Source organism: Megascapheus bottae, chromosome 5, assembly GCF_031878675.1.
Source record: "Megascapheus bottae isolate mThoBot1 chromosome 5, mThoBot2.hap1, whole genome shotgun sequence".
NCBI classification, from domain to species: Eukaryota; Metazoa; Chordata; class Mammalia; order Rodentia; family Geomyidae; genus Megascapheus; species Megascapheus bottae.
Window position 1 is genome coordinate 84544810 of NC_143513.1, and position 25920 is coordinate 84570729.

The window sequence follows — 25920 nt, forward strand, 5'->3', positions numbered from 1 at the left end:
GGTTTGCAGGGGTGGCCAGGGGTGCTGAGCATTTCGTCACGTGTCTGTCTGCTGTTTTTATTTCTGAGAAGCTCCTTTGCCCTCTTAGTGATTGGTTTATTAGTTTGGGGAGGTGTTAATTTTTTGAGCTGTTTGTTAGCTTAGATATTAGGCCTTGGTCAGTTGTATTGCTGGTAAATATCTAGTGGCCCTCTTTCTACTTTAGCAACTGTGTCCTTTCCTATACTGAAACTTTTTAGCTAGAAGTAATTCCTCTCTTATTTCCTGTGCCCTAGAACTCTTTTTCAAAACATTTCTGCCTATACCTAAAGCCCTGTTTCTCCTACTCAAACCCTGTTTCTCCTACTCCATTCTGCAGTCATTTCAAAGTTTTAGGTCTGACGTGTTCTTTAATCTATTTTGACTTGATATTGGTGTCAGGTGACAAATAAGGATCCAATATGGATGTTCAGTTTTTCCAACACTAATTACAGAGAAGGCTTTTTCCCCAGTGCTTGTTTTTGGCTTCTTTATCAAATAACTATAAGTGCATGGCTTTATTTCTGGGTCTTCTAGACTGTTCTATTGATCTTTAGGCCTGTTTTTGTGCCAAGCTGTTTTAGTTATAAGCTCTGTAGTAGAGCTTGGCCTGGGGAATGGGGGATTCATTTTTAAACTCTTTTAATTTCTGAGTGTAGTTTCAATGTGAGAACTGAAATCTTTTTGTCCTGGAAACTTACCCTTCATTTTTATTTAAAAAACTGCTTCTTTACCACTTCTTTTCTTTTTGTCAATTGTAGGACTTCAGCTCTGGGCCTGGGTGTTATCCCTGAGCTCTTCAGCTCAAGGCTAGCACCCTACCCCTTGAGCCACAATGTCACTTTCCGTTTTCTGGTGGTTAATTGGAGATAAGAGTCTCACATTCTTTTGTGTCCAGGCTGGCTTTGAACCATGATCCTCAGATCTCATTCTCCTGAGTAGCTAGGTTTGCAGGCATGAACCACTGTATCTAGCTTACCAGAATCTTTTACAGAGAAAAACTTATTCATTTTACTTAAAGCCAGTTTACCAAAATTTTTTCTTTAATGGATCTTGCTTTTGATGTCAAGCATAGAACCATCGAAGCATAGAACCTAAAAAAAAGTCTTTTGTATATTTTTTCTTAAAGTTTTATGGGTTTATACTTCATCCAATCCTTCTTTGAATAAAATGGAGGCATTTTTTTTTGCCAATGGACCTTGAATTGGTGAGTTACTGCAAATGCCTCCCACTATCTGTTAAGTTCCTTCGGCATCCTTGTCCACAGGCCTACCTGTGTGGTCTGCTTTTAGCCCATCAGTGCCTTTCTATCTCAGTGTCTTTGGTTACTGGAAACTTACAACCTGATTCTTTAAAGGCTGCCCTAGCTCTTCTACCTCGTTTGTGTTTCCATTTAAGCTTAGAATAAGCTTGAACACATCTAGGTGGAGAACTTGCTGATGCTCTGATAGGAATTACACAAACTTCCTATTAATTTTGGGAGGACTGGCATCTTTAGGATGTGAAGCCTTCCTCTCCTGAGACTCAACATGCTTTTCAGCACCCTTGTACTTTGTGAGAGAATGTCTGAGACTGAGAGCTTTAGGAGAACCAGATATGGGCAGCATGGAGGTACAAGGTCAGGGGCCTGCTCTGAGCGGGGCCTGTCCAAGGGGGACCCTTCTTGTGGAGCTGTCCCATCATGGATGGTAGAAGGGCAAAAGGACTGTGTGCAAGGGGGGCCCAGACTTGTGTTTATCCTCTTCTCACTGTTAGTGTTGGATACTGAATGCCCCACAAGCTCATTGCTGAAGGTTTTCCTCAGCAGTTCATGTGCCAGCTCCTGAGGAGTCAGCCCTCTGAAAGGACAGAGCCCACAGTGGTAGACTAGGAGGGGATGTGGAGAATCAGCAGAGAACCAGTGGAGAACCAGGGGAGAACTGGTGGAGAACCAGTGGAGAACCAGCGGAGAACCAGCGGAGAGCCAGGGGAGAGCCAGGGGAGAACCAGGGGAGAACCAGGGGAGAGCTAGTGAAGAATCAGCAGAGAACCAGTGGAGAACCAGGGGAGAACTGGTGGAGAACCAGTGGAGAGCCAGTGGAGAGCCAGTGGAGAACCAGTGGAGAACCAGCAGAGAACCAGGGGACAACCAGTGGAGATCCAGGGGAGAACCAGTGGAGAACCAGGAGAGAACCAGGGGAGAGCCAGGGGAGAACCAGGGGAGAACGAGGGGAGAACCAGGGGACAACCAGGGGACAACCAGGGGACAACCAGGGGAGAGCCGGGGGACAACCAGGGGAGAGCCAGGGGAGAACCAGGGGAGAACCAGGGGAGAACCAGTGGAGAACCAGGGGAAAACGAGTGGAGAACCAGGGGAGAGCCAGCGGAGAACCAGCGGAGAGCCAGTGGAGAGCCAGCGGAGAACCAGGGAAGAGCCAGGGGAGAACCAATGGAGAACCAGGGGAGAACCAGGGGAGAGCCAGGGGAGAACCAACGGAGAACCAGGGGAGAGCCAGGGGAGAACCAGTGGAGAACCAGGGGAGAACCAGGGGAGAGCCAGGGGAGAACCAGAGGAGAGCCAGGGGAAAGCTAGTGAAGAATCAGCAGAGAACCAGTGGAGAACCAGGGGAGAACTGGTGGAGAACCAGTAGAGAGCCAGTGGAGAACCAGGGGACAACCAGCAGAGAACCAGGAGAGAACCAGTGGAGAACCAGTGGAGAACCAGGGGAAAACGAGTGGAGAACCAGGGGAGAACCAGGGGAGAACCAGCGGAGAACCAGCGGAGAGCCAGTGGAGAGCCAGCGGAGAACCAGGGAAGAGCCAGGGGAGAACCAATGGAGAACCAGGGGAGAACCAGGGGAGAGCCAGGGGAGAACCAACGGAGAACCAGGGGAGAACCAGTGGAGAGCCAGGGGAGAACCAGGGGAGAACCAGTGGAGAGCCAGTGGAGAGCCAGTGGAGGACCAGGGGAGAACCAGCAGAGAACCAGGGGAGAACCAGGGGAGAACGAGGGGAGACCAGGAGAGAACCAGGGGAGACCAGGGGAGAACCAGTGGAGAGCCAGGGGAGAACCAGGGGAGAACCAGTGGAGAGCCAGTGGAGAACGAGGGGAGACCAGGGGAGAGCCAGTGGAGAAGCAGCAGCCACAAAATGAGCAGGTTCCCTCCACCACGTCCTGTTCCATCCACCCGGGCACAGGCCACACCTCAGGCCCGCGACAGGCCCTGTGCAAGGCTGGCTGACATCTGTGAAACCACGAGCCCAGTCAGCATGTGTCCTTGCAAGGTGGCTCTTCGGGGACTTTATCACAGAGCTAGGGAAGAAGCCCAAGCACGTTCCCCTCTCCCTGCCACGAAGGCACTAAGAAGCACAGCGTTCTCGCGGCCTGATTCCCTCTAGGACGTCTCCCTCCTGAGTCCAGGCACACCGGAGATCCAAGTTTTAACTGTGAACAGGTTTCTACAGTTTCTTTCATAAGCATATTAGTGAGCAATTGCAAATGGTGTATTTGAAAACTGGTCTCTAACAGAACTCAGGGTAAGGAACTCAGCCAGGAATTCACGCAGTCTCCTGTCATCGCCACTCATCTCCAATTTGCTCAGCCAGCCCTGCCCTCTCCTACCAGTCGTTTTACTGCAGCAGCTTATAATTTGCATTGGTTGGTCCAGGTTTTCCTGTGACTAGGAAAAAAGCCCTTAATCTGTCACCAAAGCTTGTTTCCTTCCCCTCCTCCCCCCACATAAATCCTGTCAATTAGCTTAATAATAGAAGCAAACTTCATCGTGAAACAAAATCTCCCCCAACATTTAAAACCAGCCGTGGTCTCTGTGCCTAATTGTATTAATAAAGTTTTTAGCAACATAGTTTCAGGGATCAATGCAGTAGACCCTGCCAATCAAAGACTTTTCTACTTACTGAAAAGGTGCTAGACTTCTTAGTTTCTTTGTGACAGACTAAGGAAAAGCTGAGTTGCCCCCAGAAGATTAAATCTTTAATTTCACATTATTTCCAGCCATCTCTACAGAACAAAGTGGGCTTTACCTGTTGAATGTGGGCTGACGAAACCTGAAGGACCCTCGAGGCTCTTGAGAGGCGGCCGAGAAGGCGCTCTGAGATTTAAGCGAAGGGAAATTCTAAGGGGATTACCGCTGCATTTCCCATACACCGAGAAATAAAAACAGAGTCCGGCAATGCATGATCATAAATGCATTCCTGCCGCGGTGAAGAGCCCATTTCCACTGCCGCTCGGGCCAGGACGGGAGAGGCCCCCAGACCCCACACTTGTGTGGATTTGTAAGAGACCAGTTTATAATGAAGTTAGGCTGAATACGGTGCAGATTGGCTACTTAGAAAAAGAGAGGGGAAAAGAAAGATACTTTTCCATCTTCTCTGGCCCAAAGGTGAGAAATGAGCTCTCTATTTTGACATCATTAAGATATCTTTTGTGCAGACTCCTAACCTGCCATGGCCAGGACTGCGTAATTCCCTCCACAAGTAAGTAAGAACAAATGATTCCTGGGAAGATTTTTCTTGAGTGATTAATTATGTGGGTTGCGCGCGCGCGCGCGCGCACACACACACACACACACACACACACACACACACACACACACACACACACAAAGCCTGATGCCTTTCCAGGACTAAAAGAAAACAGGGACCCCAATTAAAACCTCATCCTTCTAATCAGCTTAAGAAACTCAACTAAAACAAAAGCCCTGTTAAAAATGTGGCTGTGCTAGGGGGCCGGTCACATTTTATAGTCTCTTTACATCCCAAACATATCCTGCTTTGAAAGCTAATGATTGAGATAGAAAAGAAAAATGACAATAGATGCTCTATTGAATGGTGTGATTTAAAAATCTGAAGGTTAAACAAATGAAGCATGGGTACTCTCTGGAGAATGCTGAAAGAGAATGTACAGCTGTGGGCAGGACGAGAGGGAGACACTGGGAGAGAGCAAAGGAAGGGGTGACACTGTCCAAAAGGAAATATTCTCCTTACCAAATTTATGTAACTGTAGACATTCTTTCTTTTTCTTTTAGCATTTTCAAATAAGAAATAGAAAAAGATTAAGAAAAAGAAGAAAAATTAAAAATTCTTGTATCCCTAAAAAAATCTGACCTATCTTTAAGTCTAACCAAAACGATCATTTCCTTGCTGAATCTGAGGGCGGCTGCAGTGCAGAGTAGAGCAGAGACCCCTCCTCTTGGTCATGCACCACCTTGGAGTGATGGCGGATAAGCCAACCCGTCTGACCTCTAGTCACAGAAAATAAGAGCAGCCCATCCTAGGGTACAGTCTTGTAATTGGATCCTTCCCGGCGCTCACATTTGGTACTCTAAGTATGCTTCTGAGGTTTTCAACAGGGCTGAGGCAGGCAAGTATGTGACCAAGGAAGCCAAGAGCTGGGTGCTCTCCAGAGCAGAGTCTTGTAGAGTCGTGTAGCTCTGCAGAGGCCTTGCTTGTGACCACAGATCTGGTCAGCGGAGGTCTGCATCTCCCCTGCTCTGTCACCATCCCCCCTCACCACCCGTGCCCTCCTCCTCTCCCTTCCCACCCCCCCTCACCGCCCGTGCCCTCCTCTTCTCCCTTCCCAACCCACCTCACCACCCATGCCCTCCTCCTCTCCCTCCCACCTTACCTTCACGCTGTCTGGAGGATGCTGTTTCAGTGGGCAGCCAGATTCAGCTCCTCCAGCTCCTTTTCCATTCAGATTTTCCCCTCCCAAACTGGACAGCAGTCCACAGTAAGATGGCCCCTCACAGGGGCTGTGAGCAGATCCAGGGTACTGCACGCACATGCACATGCACACACTCATATTTGCACACACATACACACATGCACATACACACTGATGGATGCACACACACGCACACACGTACTCATGTATGCACAAGCGTGCACATGCACACACAGAGGAAACATCCATTTTTTCACACATGCCCCCATTTCAGGTGAACATCTTGCCTTGCAGCTACTCACTGTTGCTTTCAATCACCACTGAGAAGCTGAGCTGAGTACAGGGGCAAAGGGATTCTAGAATGTGTGGATGACAAGTAGTGCACACGGACCAACAACACCGTGTCCACTCCACACCTGGACCGGCCAGAGACTGCACAAGTAGAGGAAGATAGAGGCAGGGTCTCACTCACGGGTGGAAGCAGTGTGTCAGCAGCATTCCAGAAGCAGAGAGCAGGGCTGTGGGTCAGAGCCTGGGGCGAGGGCTGTGGCCCCGGCTCTCAGCACTGCTCACTGCACACGTGAACGGATCTCAGCTTGGTCAATTCTCCCACCAACACATTTGGATAGAGCTTGGGAGAAAATCATGCCTGTTGGTCCCCATTCCGAGCACGTGGTCCAATAAGGACAATGGAGGTGATGTGTGGCGGCCTCAGTCACAGGCTGCAAAGCTGTGCCTACAAGACCCATCCCGGTTCTGGACCAGAGTGTGAAAAGGAGAGGCCCAGGCTCCGGTAATAAACAGGTGAAGAGGAGAGGCCAAGGCTCCAGATAATAAACAGGTGAAGAGGAGAGGTCCAGGCTCCTGGTAATGAACAGGTGAAGAGGAGAGGTCCAGGCTCCTGGTAGTGAACAGGTGAAGAGGAGAGGCCCAGGCTCCTGGTAATAAACAGGTGAAGAGGAGAGGTCCAGGCTCCTGGTAATAAACAGGTGAAGAGGAGAGGTCCAGGCTCCTGGTAGTGAACAGGTGAAGAGGAGAGGTCCAGGCTCCTGGTAATAAACAGGTGAAGAGGAGAGGTCCAGGCTCCTGGTAATAAACAGGTAAAGAGGAGAGGTCCAGGCTCCTGGTAGTGAACAGGTGAAGAGGAGAGGCCCAGGGTCCTGGTAATAAACAGGTGAAGAGGAGAGGTCCAGGCTCCTGGTAGTGAACAGGTGAAGAGGAGAGGTCCAGGCTCCTGTTAATAAACAGGTAAAGAGGAGAGGTCCAGGCTCCTGGTAATAAACAGGTGAAGAGGAGAGGCCCAGGCTCCTGGTAATAAACAGGTGAAGAGGAGAGGTCCAGGCTCCTGGTAATAAACAGGTGAAGAGGAGAGGTCCAGGCTCCTGGTAATGAACAGGTGAGGAGGAGAGGTCCAGGCTCCTGGTAGTGAACAGGTGAAGAGGAGAGGCCCAGGCTCCTGGTAATAAACAGGTGAAGAGGAGAGGTCCAGGCTCCTGGTAGTGAACAGGTGAAGAGGAGAGGCCCAGGGTCCTGGTAATAAACAGGTGAAGAGGAGAGGTCCAGGCTCCTGGTAGTGAACAGGTGAAGAGGAGAGGTCCAGGCTCCTGTTAATAAACAGGTAAAGAGGAGAGGTCCAGGCTCCTGGTAATAAACAGGTGAAGAGGAGAGGCCCAGGCTCCTGGTAATAAACAGGTGAAGAGGAGAGGTCCAGGCTCCTGGTAATAAACAGGTGAAGAGGAGAGGTCCAGGCTCCTGGTAATGAACAGGTGAGGAGGAGAGGTCCAGGCTCCTGGTAGTGAACAGGTGAAGAGGAGAGGCCCAGGGTCCTGGTAATAAACAGGTGAAGAGGAGAGGCCCAGGCTCCTGGTAGTGAACAGGTGAAGAGGAGAGGCCCAGGCTCCTGGTAGTGAACAGGTGAAGAGGAGAGGCCCAGGCACCTGGTAGTAAACAGGTGAAGAGGAGAGGTCCAGGCTCCTGGTAATAAACAGGTGAAGAGGAGAGGCCCAGGCTCCTGGTAATAAACAGGTGAAGAGGAAAGGTCCAGGCTCCTGGTAATAAACAGGTGAAGAGGAGAGGTCCAGGCTCCTGGTAGTGAACAGGTGAAGAGGAGAGGTCCAGGCTCCTGGTAGTGAACAGGTGAAGAGGAGAGGTCCAGGCTCCAGGTAGTGAACAGGTGAAGAGGAGAGGTCCAGGCTCCTGGTAGTGAACAGGTGAAGAGGAGAGGTCCAGGCTCCTTGTAATAAACAGGTAAAGGGGAGAGGTCCAGGCTCCTGGTAGTGAACAGGTGAAGAGGAGAGGCCCAGGGTCCTGGTAATAAACAGGTGAAGAGGAGAGGTCCAGGCTCCTGGTAGTGAACAGGTGAAGAGGAGAGGCCCAGGCTCCTGGTAATAAACAGGTGAAGAGGAGAGGTCCAGGCTCCTGGTAATAAACAGGTGAAGAGGAGAGGTCCAGGCTCCTGGTAATAAACAGGTGAAGAGGAGAGGTCCAGGCTCCTGGTAATGAAAAGGTGAGGAGGAGAGGTCCAGGCTCCTGGTAGTGAACAGGTGAAGAGGAGAGGCCCAGGGTCCTGGTAATAAACAGGTGAAGAGGAGAGGCCCAGGCTCCTGGTAGTGAACAGGTGAAGAGGAGAGGCCCAGGCTCCTAGTAGTGAACAGGTGAAGAGGAGAGGCCCAGGCACCTGGTAGTAAACAGGTGAAGAGGAGAGGTCCAGGCTCCTGGTAATAAACAGGTGAAGAGGAGAGGTCCAGGCTCCTGGTAGTGAACAGGTGAAGAGGAGAGGCCCAGGCTCCAGGTAATAAACAGGTGAAGAGGAGAGGTCCAGGCTCCTGGTAATAAACAGGTGAAGAGGAGAGGTCTAGGCTCCTGGTAGTGAACAGGTGAAGAGGAGAGGCCCAGGCTCCTGGTAATAAACAGGTGAAGAGGAGAGGTCCAGGCTCCTGGTAGTGAACAGGTGAAGAGGAGAGGTCCAGGATCCTGGTAATAAACAGGTAAAGAGGAGAGGTCCAGGCTCCTGGTAGTGAACAGGTGAAGAGGAGAGGTCCAGGCTCCTGGTAATAAACAGGTGAAGAGGAGAGGTCTAGGCTCCTGGTAGTGAACAGGTGAAGAGGAGAGGCCCAGGCTCCTGGTAATAAACAGGTGAAGAGGAGAGGTCCAGGCTCCTGGTAATAAACAGGTGAAGAAGAGAGGTCTAGGCTCCTGGTAGTGAACAGGTGAAGAGGAGAGGCCCAGGCTCCTGGTAATAAACAGGTGAAGAGGAGAGGTCCAGGCTCCTGGTAATAAACAGGTGAAGAGGAGAGGTCTAGGCTCCTGGTAGTGAACAGGTGAAGAGGAGAGGCCCAGGCACCTGGTAATAAACAGGTGAAGAGGAGAGGTCCAGGCTCCTGGTAATAAACAGGTGAAGAGGAGAGGTCTAGGCTCCTGGTAGTGAACAGGTGAAGAGGAGAGGCCCAGGCTCCTGGTAATAAACAGGTGAAGAGGAGAGGTCCAGGCTCCTGGTAGTGAATAGGTGAAGAGGAGAGGTCCAGGATCCTGGTAATAAACAGGTAAAGAGGAGAGGTCCAGGCTCCTGGTAGTGAATAGGTGAAGAGGAGAGGTCCAGGATCCTGGTAATAAACAGGTAAAGAGGAGAGGTCCAGGCTCCTGGTAGTGAACAGGTGAAGAGGAGAGGCCCAGGGTCCTGGTAATAAACAGGTGAAGAGGAGAGGTCCAGGCTCCTGGTATTGAACAGGTGAAGAGGAGAGGTCCAGGCTCCTCGTAGTGAACAGGTGAAGAGGAGATGTCCAGGCTCCTGGTAATAAACAGGTAAAGAGGAGAGGTTCAGGCTCCTGGTAATAAACAGGTGAAGAGGAGAGGTCCAGGCTCCTGGTAATAAACAGGTGAAGAGGAGAGGTCCAGGCTCCTGGTAATAAACAGGTAAAGAGGAGAGGTCCAGGCTCCTGGTAGTGAACAGGTGAAGAGGAGAGGCCCAGGGTCCTGGTAATAAACAGGTGAAGAGGAGAGGTCCAGGCTCCTGGTAGTGAACAGGTGAAGAGGAGAGGTCCAGGCTCCTGGTAATAAACAGGTGAAGAGGAGAGGTCCAGGCTCCTGTTATAAACAGGTAAAGAGGAGAGGTCCAGGCTCCTGGTAATAAACAGGTGAAGAGGAGAGGCCCAGGCTCCTGGTAATAAACAGGTGAAGAGGAGAGGTCCAGTCTCCTGGTAATAAACAGGTGAAGAGGAGAGGTCCAGGCTCCTGGTAATGAACAGGTGAGGAGGAGAGGTCCAGGCTCCTGGTAGTGAACAGGTGAAGAGGAGAGGTCCAGGCTCCTGGTAGTGAACAGGTGAAGAGGAGAGGCCCAGGCTCCTGGTAGTGAACAGGTGAAGAGGAGAGGTCCAGGCTCCTGGTAATAAACAGGTGAAGAGGAGAGGTCCAGGCTCCTGGTAATAAACAGGTGAAGAGGAGAGGTCCAGGCTCCTGGTAGTGAACAGGTGAAGAGGAGAGGCCCAGGCTCCTGGTAGTGAACAAGTGAAGAGGAGAGGTCCAGGCTCCTGGTAATAAACAGGTGAAGAGGAGAGGCCCAGGCTCCTGGTAATAAACAGGTGAAGAGGAGAGGTCCAGGCTCCTGGTAGTGAACAGGTGAAGAGGAGAGGCCCAGGCTCCTGGTAGTGAACAGGTGAGGAGGAGAGGTCCAAGCTCCTGGTAATAAACAGGTGAAGAGGAGAGGTCCAGGCTCCTGGTAATAAACAGGTGAAGAGGAGAGGTCCAGGCTCCTGGTAATAAACAGGTGAATAGTAGAGGTCCAGGGTCCTGGTAGTGAACAGGTGAAGAGGAGAGGCCCAGGCTCCTGGTAATAAACAGGTGAAGAGGAGAGGTCCAGGCTCCTGGTAATAAACAGGTGAAGAGGAGAGGTCCAGGCTCCTGGTAGTGAACAGGTGAAGAGGAGAGGCCCAGGCTCCTGGTAATAAACAGGTGAAGAGGAGAGGTCCAGGCTCTTGGTAGTGAACAGGTGAAGAGGAGAGGCCCAGGCTCCCGGCACTGCCAGCGGAAGTACTTGTAATTACCTTTTATGAATGATAAGTTTCAAAGCGTGTCAAACAGCACAGAGCCACATTAAATAAAGCTCAGGAAAACCCTCAGAGTGACTCACAGTCCTCCTGCAATCGTCCACATGGCACTGCCCGGTCGACAAGGAGAAGCAGGCAGAGGGCAGTGGGCTTCACGACGCTGGTCACAAGAGAGGCAAACGCCATCCGTGGATGGACATTAAAGGGGAGATGCTGCCGAGCTCTCTGACTCAAGGGGAGAAGGCATTCTGGAGATCAGTGGGGCCCAGGAACTCCTGCTGCTCTGCTTCCAGACAGATCTGCCAAGGCGGGGAGGCCAGAGGTGAAGCTGAGGGACTCGGCCCGCGTCACAGGCCATGCCCGACCAGGTAGGGCACTGGGTGACTCTGAAGATAGAGGTCCACTCCTGAAGTCCCCAGGTCACAGGGGACAGAGCAGAGTGGGGGCACAGAGCTGTGGACTGTGGTCTCCAGACAAGAGGAGCCAGTGTCCCTGGAAGGTGGCCTGGAACTGGGCAACAGGAGAGAGCGCCTTCCCTCCACGTGGCCACCCGACCACCCACATTGCTGATAGCACCTGCTAACTTTCAGGGACACAGCGCCACGCTGACCTTCAGGGGACACAGCGCCACGCTGACCTTCAGGGGACACAGTGCCATGCTGAGCTTCAGGGGACACAGCACCACGCTGACCTTCAGGGGACACAGAGCCACGCTGACCTTCAGGGGACACTGCTCCATGCTGACCTTCAGGGGACACTGCTCCATGCTGACCTTCAGGGGACACTGCGCCACGCTCACCTTCAGTGGACACTGCTCCATGCTGACCTTCAGGGGATACTGCTCCACACTGACCTTCAGGGGACATAGCACCACACTGACCTTCAGGGGACACAGCGCCACGCTGACCTTCAGGGGACACAGCGCCACGCTGACCTTCAGGGGACACAGTGCCATGCTGAGCTTCAGGGGACACAGCACCACGCTGACCTTCAGGGGACACAGAGCCACGCTGACCTTCAGGGGACACTGCTCCATGCTGACCTTCAGGGGACACTGCTCCATGCTGACCTTCAGGGGACACTGCGCCACGCTCACCTTCAGTGGACACTGCTCCATGCTGACCTTCAGGGGACACTGCTCCACACTGACCTTCAGGGGACATAGCACCACACTGACCTTCAGGGGACACAGCGCCATGCTGACCTTCAGGGGACACTGCTCCACGCTGACCTTCAGGGGACACTGCTCCATGCTGACCTTCAGGGGACACTGCTCCACGCTGACCTTCAGGGGACACAGTGCCACGCTGACCTTCAGGGGACACAGCGCCACGCTGACCTTCAGGGGACACTGCGCCATGCTGACCTTCAGGGGACACTGCTCCACACTGACCTTCAGGGGACATAGCACCACACTGACCTTCAGGGGACACTGCTCCATGCTGACCTTCAGGGGACATTGCTCCATGCTGACCTTCAGGGGACACTGCTCCACACTGACCTTCAGGGGACACTGCTCCATGCTGACCATCAGGGGACACTGCTCCATGCTGACCTTCAGGGGACACTGCTCCACGCTGACCTTCAGGGGACAGTGCTCCCTGCTGACCTTCAGGGGACACAGCACCACGCTGACCTTCAGGGGACACAGCACCACGCTGACCTTCAGGGGACACTGCGCCATGCTGACCTTCAGGGGACATAGCACCACACTGACCTTCAGGGGACACTGCTCCATGCTGACCTTCAGGGGACATTGCTCCATGCTGACCTTCAGGGGACACTGCTCCATGCTGACCTTCAGGGGACACAGCACCACGCTGACCTTCAGGGGACACTGCGCCATGCTGATCTTCAGGGGACACTGCTCCACACTGACCTTCAGAGGACACTGCTCCACACTGACCTTCAGGGGACACAGTGCCATGCTGACCTTCAGGGGACACTGCTCCATGCTGACCTTCAGGGGACACTGCTCCACACTGACCTTCAGGGGACACAGCGCCACGCTGACCTTCAGGGGACACAGCACCACACTGACCTTCAGGGGACACAGCGCCACGCTGACCTTCAGGGGACACTGCTCCATGCTGACGTTCAGGGGACACAGTGCCACGCTGACCTTCAGGGGACACTGCTCCATGCTGACCTTCAGGGGACACTGCTCCATGCTGACCTTCAGGGGACACTGCTCCCTGCTGACCTTCAGGGGACACAGTGCCACGCTGACCTTCAGGGGACACTGCTCCATGCTGACCATCAGGGGACACAGCACCACACTGACCTTCAGGGGACACTGCTCCATGCTGACCTTCAGGGGACACTGCTCCATGCTGACCTTCAGGGGACACAGTGCCACGCTGACCTTCAGGGGACACTGCTCCATGCTGACCATCAGGGGACACAGCACCACACTGACCTTCAGGGGACACTGCTCCATGCTGACCTTCAGGGGACACTGCTCCACGCTGACCTTCAGGGGACACTGCTCCATGCTGACCTTCAGGGGACACAGTGCCACGCTGACCTTCAGGGGACACTGCTCCATGCTGACCTTCAGGGGACACTGCTCCATGCTGATCTTCAGGGGACACAGTGCCACGTTGACCTTCAGGGGACACTGCTCCATGCTGACCATCAGGGGACACAGCACCACACTGACCTTCAGAGGACACTGCTCCACACTGACCTTCAGGGGACACAGCACCACGCTGACCTTCAGGGGACACTGCTCCACGCTGACCTTCAGGGGACACTGCTCCATGCTGACCATCAGGGGACACTGCTCCATGCTGACCTTCAGGGGACACAGCACCACGCTGACCTTCAGGGGACACTGCGCCATGCTGACCTTCAGGGGACACTGCTCCATGCTGACCTTCAGAGGACACTGCTCCACACTGACCTTCAGGGGACACAGCACCACGCTGACCTTCAGGGGACACTGCTCCATGCTGACCTTCAGGGGACACTGCTCCACACTGACCTTCAGGGGACATAGCACCACACTGACCTTCAGGGGACACAGCGCCACGCTGACCTTCAGGGGACACTGCTCCATGCTGACCATCAGGGGACACAGTGCCACGCTGACCTTCAGGGGACACTGCTCCATGCTGACCTTCAGGGGACACTGCTCCACGCTGACCTTCAGGGGACACTGCTCCATGCTGACGTTCAGGGGACACAGTGCCATTCTGACCTTCAGGGGACACTGCTCCATGCTGACCTTCAGGGGACACAGTGCCACGCTGACCTTCAGGGGACACAGTGCCATGCTGACCTTCAGGGGACACAGTGCCACGCTGACCTTCAGGGGACACAGCGCCACGCTGACCTTCAGGGGACACAGCTCCCTGCTGACCTTCAGGGGACACAGCTCCCTGCTGACCTTCAGGGGACACTGCGCCACGCTGACCTTCAGGGGACACAGCACTCCACTGACTCTCCTGATTGTGCCTGCCTGTCTGTTTAGAGAGCTTCATTTCTTGATAGTAAAACCTTTCCTGTTAAAACTGAAATCCCCAGAAAGGTGCTGGTGTCTTAAACTGCAGGGTGTCATGTGATTTTAAGGAAGGGGATTAGGGAGGATTAGAACTTAATGTTCCTGGGAAGGAGCAGCTCAGGCTGGGAGCTGGGAGAGCTTTGAAAGCCGGCCCTGAGAGGGGCCTGCAGCCCAGGGCTTCGGCTGGGGCCACTGTTCTGTGCTGAGGATGGCCTATCTCACCCCTTCCTCCACTTACCAGTCCCCCGACACTCTGACTTACTGTCCCTCGGCATCCCAGAGGGGGACTGGCCAGAGTCAAGCCTCACACAAGCAGCCTGGAGCCCTCCAGGACCGGCGTAGAATGCGCTGCACACTGGCTCAAAGCAGAACTTACCATGCAAGCTCCTACTCAGCTCTTGACCTCTCCCAGGGCCCTTGCTGGTGACACTTGCCGTTCTAGACTCTCGAGAGGTGTTTCCACCTGGTGAAATAAAGAGTACCAAGGCCAGATGCTTACGAGCACAGCAAACTCAAAGCACCATGGCATGGCATACTCCTTTTCTATGAGTATCTGACCTTGTGGTGTATTCACACCTGCACCACGGTCACACCTGAGCTGCATTCACACCTGAACTACAGTCATACCTGGGTCAAGTCCACACCTGCACCACAGTCACACCTGAGCTTCTTTCACACCTGCACCACAAGCACAGCTAGGCCGTAGTTACACCTGTGCTGTATTCACACCTGTATTACAAGCAGGCCTGGGCTGTAGTCACACCTCCTCCCCAGTCACACCTGTGCTGTAGTCACACCTGAACCACAGTGTCATCTGCATTATAGTCACAGTGTGTGGCAGTCACACCCACACTGTAGCCACAGCTGCTTTAAAGCCGCATGTACATTTTAATCCCCTGTGTTTGTATAAACTGTTGTAGTCACACCTGTGCTGTAGTCATGCCTGTATCATGGTGACAGCCAGATTGTAGTCACAATCCACACTGTAGGCATGCGTATCGTAGTCATACTTCCCTTATAGCCACACCTCCTTGATAGATAGTCCCACCTCTCTTATTGTAGTCACACCTTTACTGTAATCACAGCAGTATTGTAGTCAACTGTCACCCCTTCATAGTCACTCCTGCAGTGTTGCGAAACCTGTACTGTAGTAACCCCTATAGTCAAACCTGTACTAATGCCATACCAACACTGTGGTCACAACTGCACTGTGGTCCCAGCAGCACGGTAGTCACACCTGCATTTTAAGGAACACCTGTATTGTAATAACACCTGTATGGTAGTCCACACATGTTAAAATTACCCCTGTATTGCAGTCACACTTGCAAGCACACCAAGATATGACAGTCATAGCAGCCTCACTGGCACATTTGCACTGTAATCACACTTGCACTGTTGCCATACCTGAGTTAGCAGAGTCACAAAGTGCTAGCGTCATACATGTGCTGTGGTCATGCCTGCACTGCTCTTTGGTGGTCACACCTGCACCGAGTTGGTGTGACTAACCTGTACTGTAGTCACACCTGCCTTGTCTTTGGTGTGACTACACTGTGCTATAGTCATACCTGCCATGTCTTTGGTGTGACTACCCTGTAATGTAGTCACATCTGCCTTGTCTTTGGTGTGACTACCCTGTACTGTAGTCACACCTGCCTTGTCTTTGGTGTGACTACACTGTCCTGTAGTCACACCTGTCTTGTCTTTGGTGTGACTACCCTGTACTGTAGTCATATGTGCCTTGTCTTTGGTGTGACTACCCTGTACTGTAGTCACATCTGCCTTGTCTTTGGTGTGACTACCCTGTACTGTAGTCACACCTGCCTTGTCTTTGGTGTGACTGCACTGTCCTGTAGTCATACCTGTCTTGTCTTTGGTGTGACTACCCTGTACTCTGGTCACACCTGCCTTGTCTTTGGTGTGACTACCCTGTCCTGTAGTCATACCTGCCTTGTCTTTGGTGTGACTACCCTGTACTGTAGTCACATCTGCCTTGTCTTTGGTGTGAGTACCCTGTACTGTAGTCACACCTGCCTTGTCTTTGGTGTGACTACACTGTACTGTAGTCATACCTGCCTTGTCTTTGGTGTGACTACCCTGTACTGTAGTCACATCTGCCTTGTCTTTGGTGTGAGTACCCTGTACTGTAGTCACACCTGCCTTGTCTTTGGTGTGACTGCACTGTCCTGTAGTCATACCTGTCTTGTCTTTGGTGTGACTACCCTGTCCTGTGGTCACACCTGCCTTGTCTTTGGTGTGACTACCCTGTACTGTAGTCACACCTGCCTTGTCTTTGGTGTGACTACCCTGTCCTGTAGTCATACCTGCCTTGTCTTTGGTGTGACTACCCTGTACTGTAGTCACACCTGCCTTGTCTTTGGTGTGAGTACCCTGTACTGTAGTCACACCTGCCTTGTCTTTGGTGTGACTACCCTGTACTATAGTCACACCTGGCTTGTCTTTGGTGTGACTGCACTGTACTGTGATCACATCTGCCTTGTCTTTGGTGTGACTACCCTGTACTGTAGTCATATGTGCCTTGTCTTTGGTGTGACTACCCTGTACTGTAGTCACATCTGCCTTGTCTTTGGTGTGACTACCCTGTACTGTAGTCACACCTGCCTTGTCTTTGGTGTGACTACCCTGTCCTGTGGTCACACCTGCCTTGTCTTTGGTGTGACTACCCTGTACTCTAGTCACACCTGCCTTGTCTTTGGTGTGACTACCCTGTACTATAGTCACACCTGGCTTGTCTTTGGTGTGACTGCACTGTACTGTGATCACATCTGCCTTGTCTTTGGTGTGACTACACTGTCCTGTAGTCACATCTGCCTTGTTTTTGGTGTGACTACCCTGTACTGTAGTCATACCTGCCTTGTCTTTGGTGTAGTCACATCTGCCTTGTCTTTGGTGTGACTACCCTGTCCTGTAGTCATACCTGTCTTGTCTTTGGTGTGACTACACTGTACTGTAGTCACATCTGCCTTGTCTTTGGTGTGACTACCCTGTCCTGTAGTCATACCTCCTTGTTTTTGGTGTGACTACCCTGTACTGTAGTCATACCTGCCTTGTTGTCACTTCTCTTTGAAGAGTCTCAAAACAGGCCTTCTTTTCTCCCTGAAAAAGGAAGAGGTGAAACTTCCCTCTGGAATGAGAGCTCCTCTCTAGTTGCGTGTTCCATTTCTGATTGGTTCTGATTGGTGTGTGGTTCTGGGAGGCCCCGTGGATCTGCCTCTGCCCACACCACAGACATGGCGGGGCCCACAGCCTTGTGTTTCTACCAACTGGAACAGAGCCCTGCAGACAGGAGTTGCTGAATGCCTCCCGCTGTGTGGTCTCTGCTTGCCCCCACATGGCACCCAGTCTATCCCCAGAAGACTCAGAGGAGACTCTGGAACAATCTGTGCCTCCTGCTGAGGCTCTAGCTGGAGCCTCAGCTCTGGTCACCTCTGGGGAGAGGCTGGGCTCTGGGGGCCAGGCCTCTCTAGACGCCATGTCCTTGTGTCCCCATACACTAGCGGACAGCATGGCCCGGGGGTCAGAGCTGCTGGCCACCCCCTCCATTCCAGCCACCCCGCTGTCTGCCCCTCTGCCAGTCCTCCTGGCTCACTCCATCCCCGGAAGTCGTGCTCAGCAGAGCCCTCTGTGTGGCAAGCCTCGGTCCACAGAGGGACGTGCAGTGTCGTAGCTGGCTCGGCCTTCAGATAGTTCATCCAGATTTCCAGGTGATGACACTCACATCTGGGCCTCTGTGTCCGTCTGTCTCCTCATCTTTTTCTGGCTCTCAAAGGCAAAGGCTTGTTGGTTGACTAACGGACCAATTCTACCTTGTAACATGTGGTACACTTGTTTTTGATCCAAGCAGGCGAGGTCCTGTGGCGTGCACCAGTGTCATGAGTGGAGCCGTCTTCCCCACTGGGGGGGGTCGGGGGGCCATGGTTTACTGGGACCTATTACCAAGCCATCGTCTCCCAGCCTCACAGAGCAGTCAGTCTCTGGCTCCATGGGCTGTGGGAATAATCATTATTCTATTGTAAGGGAAATGGTATCTTAGGTGATTACATTTTTTTAAATATAGATTAAAGACATTTTTGTCATTTTTAATGTCTTACTACTAGTACTTCATAAAAAGTATTTGAGATCATGCTGGCACATGTTTTGTAACAGGAGTGGTTTCAGGTGTGTGTAATGGATAACTTATTACTGAGAAAGCTTGACTGTTCTATCCAGTGCTGTCTCTGGGCATTTGCACTGCATGCAAGGCCGTGCTAGAATAAGCAAAGTGAGAAGCACTTTACAGATAGATCGGGAAGCCTCAAGAGGCACCAGGACAGAAAGGCATTACAATAATAAGGACAACTTGAACATGGCTTTTCAAGCCAAACTGCCAGGAAAGCAAACTGGTGTTACTGCTACCTGAGCTTAAAGAACTTACTCCTGCACATCGGATCAGATCAAACCCGAGGTCAGAGGAGGCCTGCGGGATCTGACGATGCCTCAGCTTGTCCCGTGGTGCTGCTGCTGCCTTGGGCAGGAGAGGGATTGGAATTTAGGGCCTGCATGATTCACAGGACAAGGCCTCCACTGCTGGGGTCACACAGTAACCATGCAGTGTTCTTCCTGCTTGTTGCCTCGTGACTGTGTGGACCACGACACCAGGCCCATGATGCTTCAAGCTCTAAGGAGAAAAATGCTACCGAAAATATCATTTGCTTTGCCTTTAAACACCTCCACGAATAGCCACACAGCCTTCCTAATTCCAGAGGACCCAAAGAGGAGTGTCATGGGCCTCTTTCCAGCCCCTGGAAGGCCTTGGCTTGATGAGCCCCTTCGAGGACAATACCCACATCAGTCGATGGAGAGGGGGGAACCCTCCAGCCAAGCTCTCCTCCAGAAACGTGGACCCAAAATCCTTCCAGTGAGAGCACTGGGGACGAGGGTGTGCGACAAAGTTCTGGCTCCCTCCATACTTCTCCACTGTAAGCATGGCCAAAATATTACATAGAATATACTTCTAGCAACAAAACCAAACAAGAAAGTATTGGCTGTTGATCTGGATTGACGGTGAAACCAGACACCTCATGTGCAGATGCTGACAATTCCGTTTCTCCCGGAGCACCCACCCAGGAGATCCCCGCTGGACAGCGGCCGCAGGCTGTCCGCTAGCCAGAGCTGAACCACACTCTGCAGAGCGTGGCCAAGGTGAAACAAGGAAGTGTGCTGCGGGCCGGGGCGGGTGAGGAGTGGGCGGGGCATGCTCCCGCAGCGGCAGCCTCACGCTTGACACTGACCCTTTGTATCAGGGGATAAGAAATGGCCACTTTTGTCCTTGCTCGGGGCTCAGAGTGCATACGGGAGAGGGCTGTGAAGATTCCCTCCGCTTTTCTCTCCAGCTGGATGGCCATGACAACACTAAAGAGTGAGGACAAGGACCGAGGCAAGAACAGGGCACCTGGCCTGCCAGGGGTCACTTCTGCAGAGAGCAGGCAGGGGTTGGGGCACGTGGGGCTCCGTGACCCGCTGGAGGTCCCCGCAGACCCCTCAGCCAGATTTGCACCGGGGAAGCCACCGAGCCAGGAGGCCACAGCAGAGGGCATGAAGGCACAGGCCTGGCAGCCCCGGACATGCTCCTGGGGTGATGTGGGGACAGTCACTCTGATCGCAAAGTGACCTCCAGATCTGAGGTTGGAGGTCACTGGCTGGTCACAGGCTGGCTACCCTGGCACTCACACACAGCCCCTGGGCACAGCCCAGAGTTACTCCGAGGGGCTCTTCTGGGAAGAGGAAGCAGACGTACTGGAGGAAACATGTTTTCTGTACTCACAGAATCACCCAGGAAGGTCACGAGATGCCACACTAAGAGGGTGACAGGAAAGACCTTTTCTTAGAAGTCAGCTCACAGTCGAGAAGGACTTTGTGCATGCTAGGCAAACGCTCTACCACTAGGCCAAACTCCCAGCCCCATAACCTACTGTGTTTATAGAAATGTGGCAGCAAGGGATTAAAATTCAACTAAAGAGCTTTGTTACACACAACCCATCCATTCATCCATCCTTCCATTCACTCATCCATCCTTCTATCCATTCATTCATCCATCCTTCCATCCTCTCATCCATCCTTCCATTCACTCATCCATCCTTCTATCCATTCATTCATCCATCCTTCCATCCACTCATCCATCCTTCCATTCATTCATCCATCCTTCCATCCTCTCATCCATCCTTTGATCCATCCATCTATCCATCCATCCTTCCATCCATTCATCCATCCTTCCATTCACTTGTCCATCCTTCCATCCATTCATCCATCCTTCCATCCATTCATCCATCCTTCCATCCACCCATCAACCCAGCCCTTCCATTCACCCATCCATCTACCCACCCATCTATCTGAATGGCCCATTCAAGGCCTCCAGTGGAGATGGGCCCTGGGAAGCAGATAGTGCTGGTAAGGACCATCTCAGCACTGTTGTTATAAATTCCATGGGGTCAGCAAACATTTTCTGTAGAGAACTGGTAGTGACCACTCAAGACTCTGTGGATTCTGACCTGGCCCCACTGCTTGGCGGTGCCTTGCAGTGCCCAAGAACAGAGCTTCTCCATGAAAGAGCAAGCATGGCTGTGCCCACCGAAAAACACACACATAGGCCATGAAGAATGACTTTCAAACAACTCTCATGTGTGATGAAACAATGGTCTTTTGCATTTTCTAACCATTTAAAACAGTCACTTTTCATGCATGGTTCAGAGTCAATGTCATAGTTACAGGACTACTGAGGACACTTGTACAGCAGGGCCAGATGTAAATATGCAAGGCTCTGATGGTGGGAGACCAAGGACAGTGCAGGAGTGGGTGCAGGACAGGGGCTGGCACAGGACAGGGGCTGGCACAGGACAGGGTGGATGCAGGACAGGGGCTGGCACAGGGCAGGGTGGACTGCAGGTGGGAATGAGGCTATCCTGGCCAGTGCAGGCTCCCAGGCTGCTCAGGGAAGAAGGGAGTGACACAATGGCTCATACCACAGAGACAAGGAGAGGCCAACCACCCTGTGCCCGTCCCTGTGTGTCCTCACGCCCGTCATCTCCCAGGACAGCCGGTGAAGGGGACAGCTCTAAGGATGTCTGAGGCTGTTCCTGCCCACAGCCTGGGATGAGGCCTATTTTCAGAGAGAGCAAAACTGGGGCCCTGGAGACCTGAGCTCCCTGGAGCCCAGATGGTTCAGTGCTGAGGATTAAGATGCAGATGAGTAACTGGGCAGGGAGCCAGGAGGCCGGCAGGGAGACGTGCTGGGTTGCCATTTGCGGTGTCTCTGATTGACTAAAACAGGGCGAAATCAACTGACTGCTGGAGAGCTGGAAACAATGGCTGCTTTAATTCAGGCTCTCTGCAAAGCAATCTTCTCCTGGGCTCCCGCTGTTCTGGCCACACTAGGGGGTGTCGGCTCATCAGGGCCTTCTCCCTCCCCAGCAGGGTCCCCTCACCTGGGAGCCTAGCTGTCCCCAGCTACGCCCACCCCTCCTGGTCCTCTGTGACCCTCTCCACCTTCCCTTCCTCTGCGCCTCCAGCTCAGCTCGGCCAGGCCTGGCCCGATGAATGACTTCCATTCACTTACTGGCCGCTGCAGCCTGAACACCCCCAGACTTCTTGGTCCCTCTTTGGTCAGTGGAATTGCACAGCGGATTGGCCCAGAAGCATCAAATGTGGCCAGCACACCCTGCCAGCTCCAGAGATGGGGCCTCGTCTCCGTGTCACCGCGTGCCAGACATGTCAAAGGCATGGTAGCCTCAGGGAGGAGTGGAGGATGCTGGGAGGAGAAGGGGAGCATGTCTGTCCTGCCAGGCTCATTCACAACCTGGAGCACCTCTGGGTGTCAAGCGCAGAGCCTGAAAGCCACAGCCAGCCCTGGTGAGGCAAACCAGAAAGGGGGGCGCGGGGGAAGGAGCTTGTGCTTCTGCTTGCTCTCTCTCCCTTTTCCTCTGCCCTCCCGCAAGACACCACCACACCCTGTGAGGTGACTGAGCCTGCTCCACCATGCAGTGTCCCCTCAGGCCCAATAAGGCCCAGTAACTGCCATCGACAACTGACACCAACCATGAGCCAAAATTAACCCTTTCTCCTGCAAAGTGACCACACAGGTGTGTTCCAGCAGTGCAGAGCTGACAGGTACACTGCAGCACTGCAGCTCTGTGTCTCTCTGCATCAACACCTCAGCACTGCAGCTCTGTGTCTCACTGCATCAACACCTCAGTACTGCAGCTCTGTGTCTCTCTGCATCAACACCTCAGCACTGCAGCTCTGTGTCTCACTGCATCAACACCTCAGTACTGCAGCTCTGTGTCTCTCTGCACTCAACACCTCAGTACTGCAGCTCTGTGTCTCAATGCATCAACACTGCAGCACTGCAGCTCTGTGTCTCTCTGCACTCAACACCGCAGCACTGCAGCTCTGTGTCTCACTGCATCAACACCTCAGCACTGCAGCTCTGTGTCTCTCTGCATCAACACCGCAGCACTGCAGCTCTGTGTCTCACTGCATCAACACCTCAGCACTGCAGCTCTGTGTCTCACTGCATCAACACCTCAGCACTGCAGCTCTGTGTCTCACTGCATCAACACCGCAGCACTGCAGCTCTGTGTCTCACTGTATCAACACCGCAGCACTGCAGCTCTGTGTCTCACTGTATCAACACTGCAGCACTGCAGCTCTGTGTCTCACTGCATCAACACTGCAGCACTGCAGCTCTGTGTCTCTCTGCACTCAACACCTCAGCACTGCAGCTCTGTGTCTCAATGCATCAACACCTCAGCACTGCAGCTCTGTGTCTCTCTGCACTCAACACCTCAGCACTGCAGCTCTGTGTCTCAATGCATCAACACCTCAGCACTGCAGCTCTGTGTCTCTCTGCATTCAACACCTCAGCACTGCAGCTCTGTGTCTCAATGCATCAACACTGCAGCACTGCAGCTCTGTGTCTCTCTGCACTCAACACCTCAGCACTGCAGCTCTGTGTCTCAATGCATCAACACCTCAGCACTGCAGCTCTGTGTCTCACTACATCAACACTGCAGCACTGCAGCTCTGTGTCTCTCTGCACTCAACACCTCAGCACTGCAGCTCTGTGTCTCAATGCATCAACACCTCAGCACTGCAGCTCTGTGTCTCTGCACTCAACACCTCAGTACTGCAGCTCTGTGTCTCAATGCATCAACACTGCAGCACTGCAGCTCTGTGTCTCACTGCATCAACACCTCAGCACTGCAGCTCTGTGTCTCTCTGCACTCAACACCTCAGTACTGCAGCTCTGTGTCTCAATGCATCAACACTGCAGCACTGCAGCTCTGTGTCTCACTGCATCAACACCTCAGCACTGCAGCTCTGTGTCTCTCTGCACTCAACACCTCAGTACTGCAGCTCTGTGTCTCAATGCATCAACACTGCAGCACTGCAGCTCTGTGTCTCACTGCATCAACACCTCAGCACTGCAGCTCTGTGTCTCTCTGCACTCAACACCTCAGTACTGCAGCTCTGTGTCTCAATGCATCAACACTGCAGCACTGCAGCTCTGTGTCTCACTGCATCAACACCTCAGCACTGCAGCTCTGTGTCTCACTGCATCAACACCTCAGCACTGCAGCTCTGTGTCTCTCTGCATCAACACCTCAGCACTGTAGCTCTGTGTCTCACTGCATCAACACGTCAGCACTGCAGCTCTGTGTCTTACTGTATCAACACTGCAGCACTGCAGCTCTGTGTCTCACTGTATGAACACCGCAGCACTGCAGCTCTGTGTCTCACTGCATCAACACCGCAGCACTGCAGCTCTGTGTCTCACTGCACGCAACACGTCAGCACTGCAGCTCTGTGTCTCACTGCACTCAACACCGCAGCACTGCAGCTCTGTGTCTCACTGCACTCAACACCTCAGCACTATAGTCAATACTGCAGCACCATACTCAACACTGCAACAGTGCGGCTCTGTGTTTCCTTGTACTCAAGACTAAAGGAAGCACCTCTGCATTTCAGGAGGCAAAGATCTTTATTCAAAGCCAGTGTAAGCAGAGGAATCTATAGGATTCCATCTTCAAAATAGTCACTGAAAACCTGGAAGTTGGAATGTGTGTTGGAGGTGTGGCTCAGGTGCTAAATGAGTGCCCAGGTTCAAACTCCAGTACACACACACACACACACACACACACACACACACACACACCATGTACACACTCACACCATGCAAACCCTCAAGTGGTTACACAGAAGTCAGGAACCCGGGAGTTCTCGCCCTCTTGGGGCTGGGGTGTGTACTCTGGTGTACTGTGTGACCAGCAGGAGCCATGAGGACTCCACCCACAGGGAATGAAGTCACAGACTCTGGACCTTTGCGATCCAGCCTGTTGAGATCAACAGGCAGTTCTCCAAGGGAAGTTCCTTGTAAACAGATGCTTAGTGAAGTCAGTACCAACCATGTGCCCCAGAGGCTGCCAGATGTCTTGTAAGCCAGCAGCAACTGCAGTGGTCAGTTAGCGTCCGGTCCAACTCAACCTGTGAAGCAGCTGGACAGCATGCCAGGACAGCTCAGGGCTGGGTTCTCAGCATGCGGTGACCTCTGCACACAGTGTGCTCATTCCCTGCAGTTGGACCACTTCAGTGCTCACAGACCAGGTCAGCCCACCTGCTCCCCTCACCAGGTCAACAATCTTGGACCCTCACACCTTTCCTGAGCTCTTCCCTAAGGCCTCATGGAAGCACCATGGAGCTGTCTCCTGTTACATCAAATCCAAGCTCTGTAGCTCCATCAACAGCCTGCAGCTCAGCAGCCAAACAGCTCCCGGGCCCACCTCTGGCTGTTTTCTCCACATGCCAGCCACCTTCTCTTCCTTGCCTGAAAAGCCCTCCTCGCTGCGCTTCCCCTACCCAACCCCACCTTTAAAAATATTTTGATGATCTTTAAGTAGTTGTACAAAGGAGTTGCCATTCACCAAAGCATTTTATGAATATAGGGCCTCTTAATATCACCATCACCCCTTCAACATTCTCACCTACCCCTCACCACCTGCCCTTCCCTCATTTAATTATTGATTATATGTTGAGATTCTTCTGCAGTTTAACAAAGTAGTGTATGTATGAAGTGCATCTTGATCTGTGCAATCCTTCAATGTCGTCACCCCTTCCACCCACCCCTACCCTTAGACTTCTCAACTCTGTGCTGTAGACAATGAATTCTTGCCTGCATTCTCCACCCTTCCCCTTCTTTTTTCTACCTCTCTCCCCTTGGCCCCACCTTCCCCTCTTGCAATTACCCATTTTCTTGGTACTTATTTTGCTGGGCTTTGACATAGTCTTTGTAAAGAATTATAACTATTTGTGCTCTCCCTAGAGTGCATTACACTTCAGTTATTTCATTTGTAACTGCTTGTATATGACCCAGTGTGTCAGCTCATATACTTACAGGCCCATTCTAGCTACCACGGATGAGGAAAACCATGCAACCAGTGTTTCTCTGGGTCTGGCTTACTTCACTGAATATAATTTTTCCAGGTCTATCCATTTCCTTACTAATGGTATAATATTCTTTTTGATGGATGAGTAGAATTCCATTGTGCATATATACTACATTTTTTTGATCCATTCATCCATTGAAGGATATCTGAACTGATTTCTTATCTTGGCTCTGGTAAACAATTTTGCAAGGAACTTGG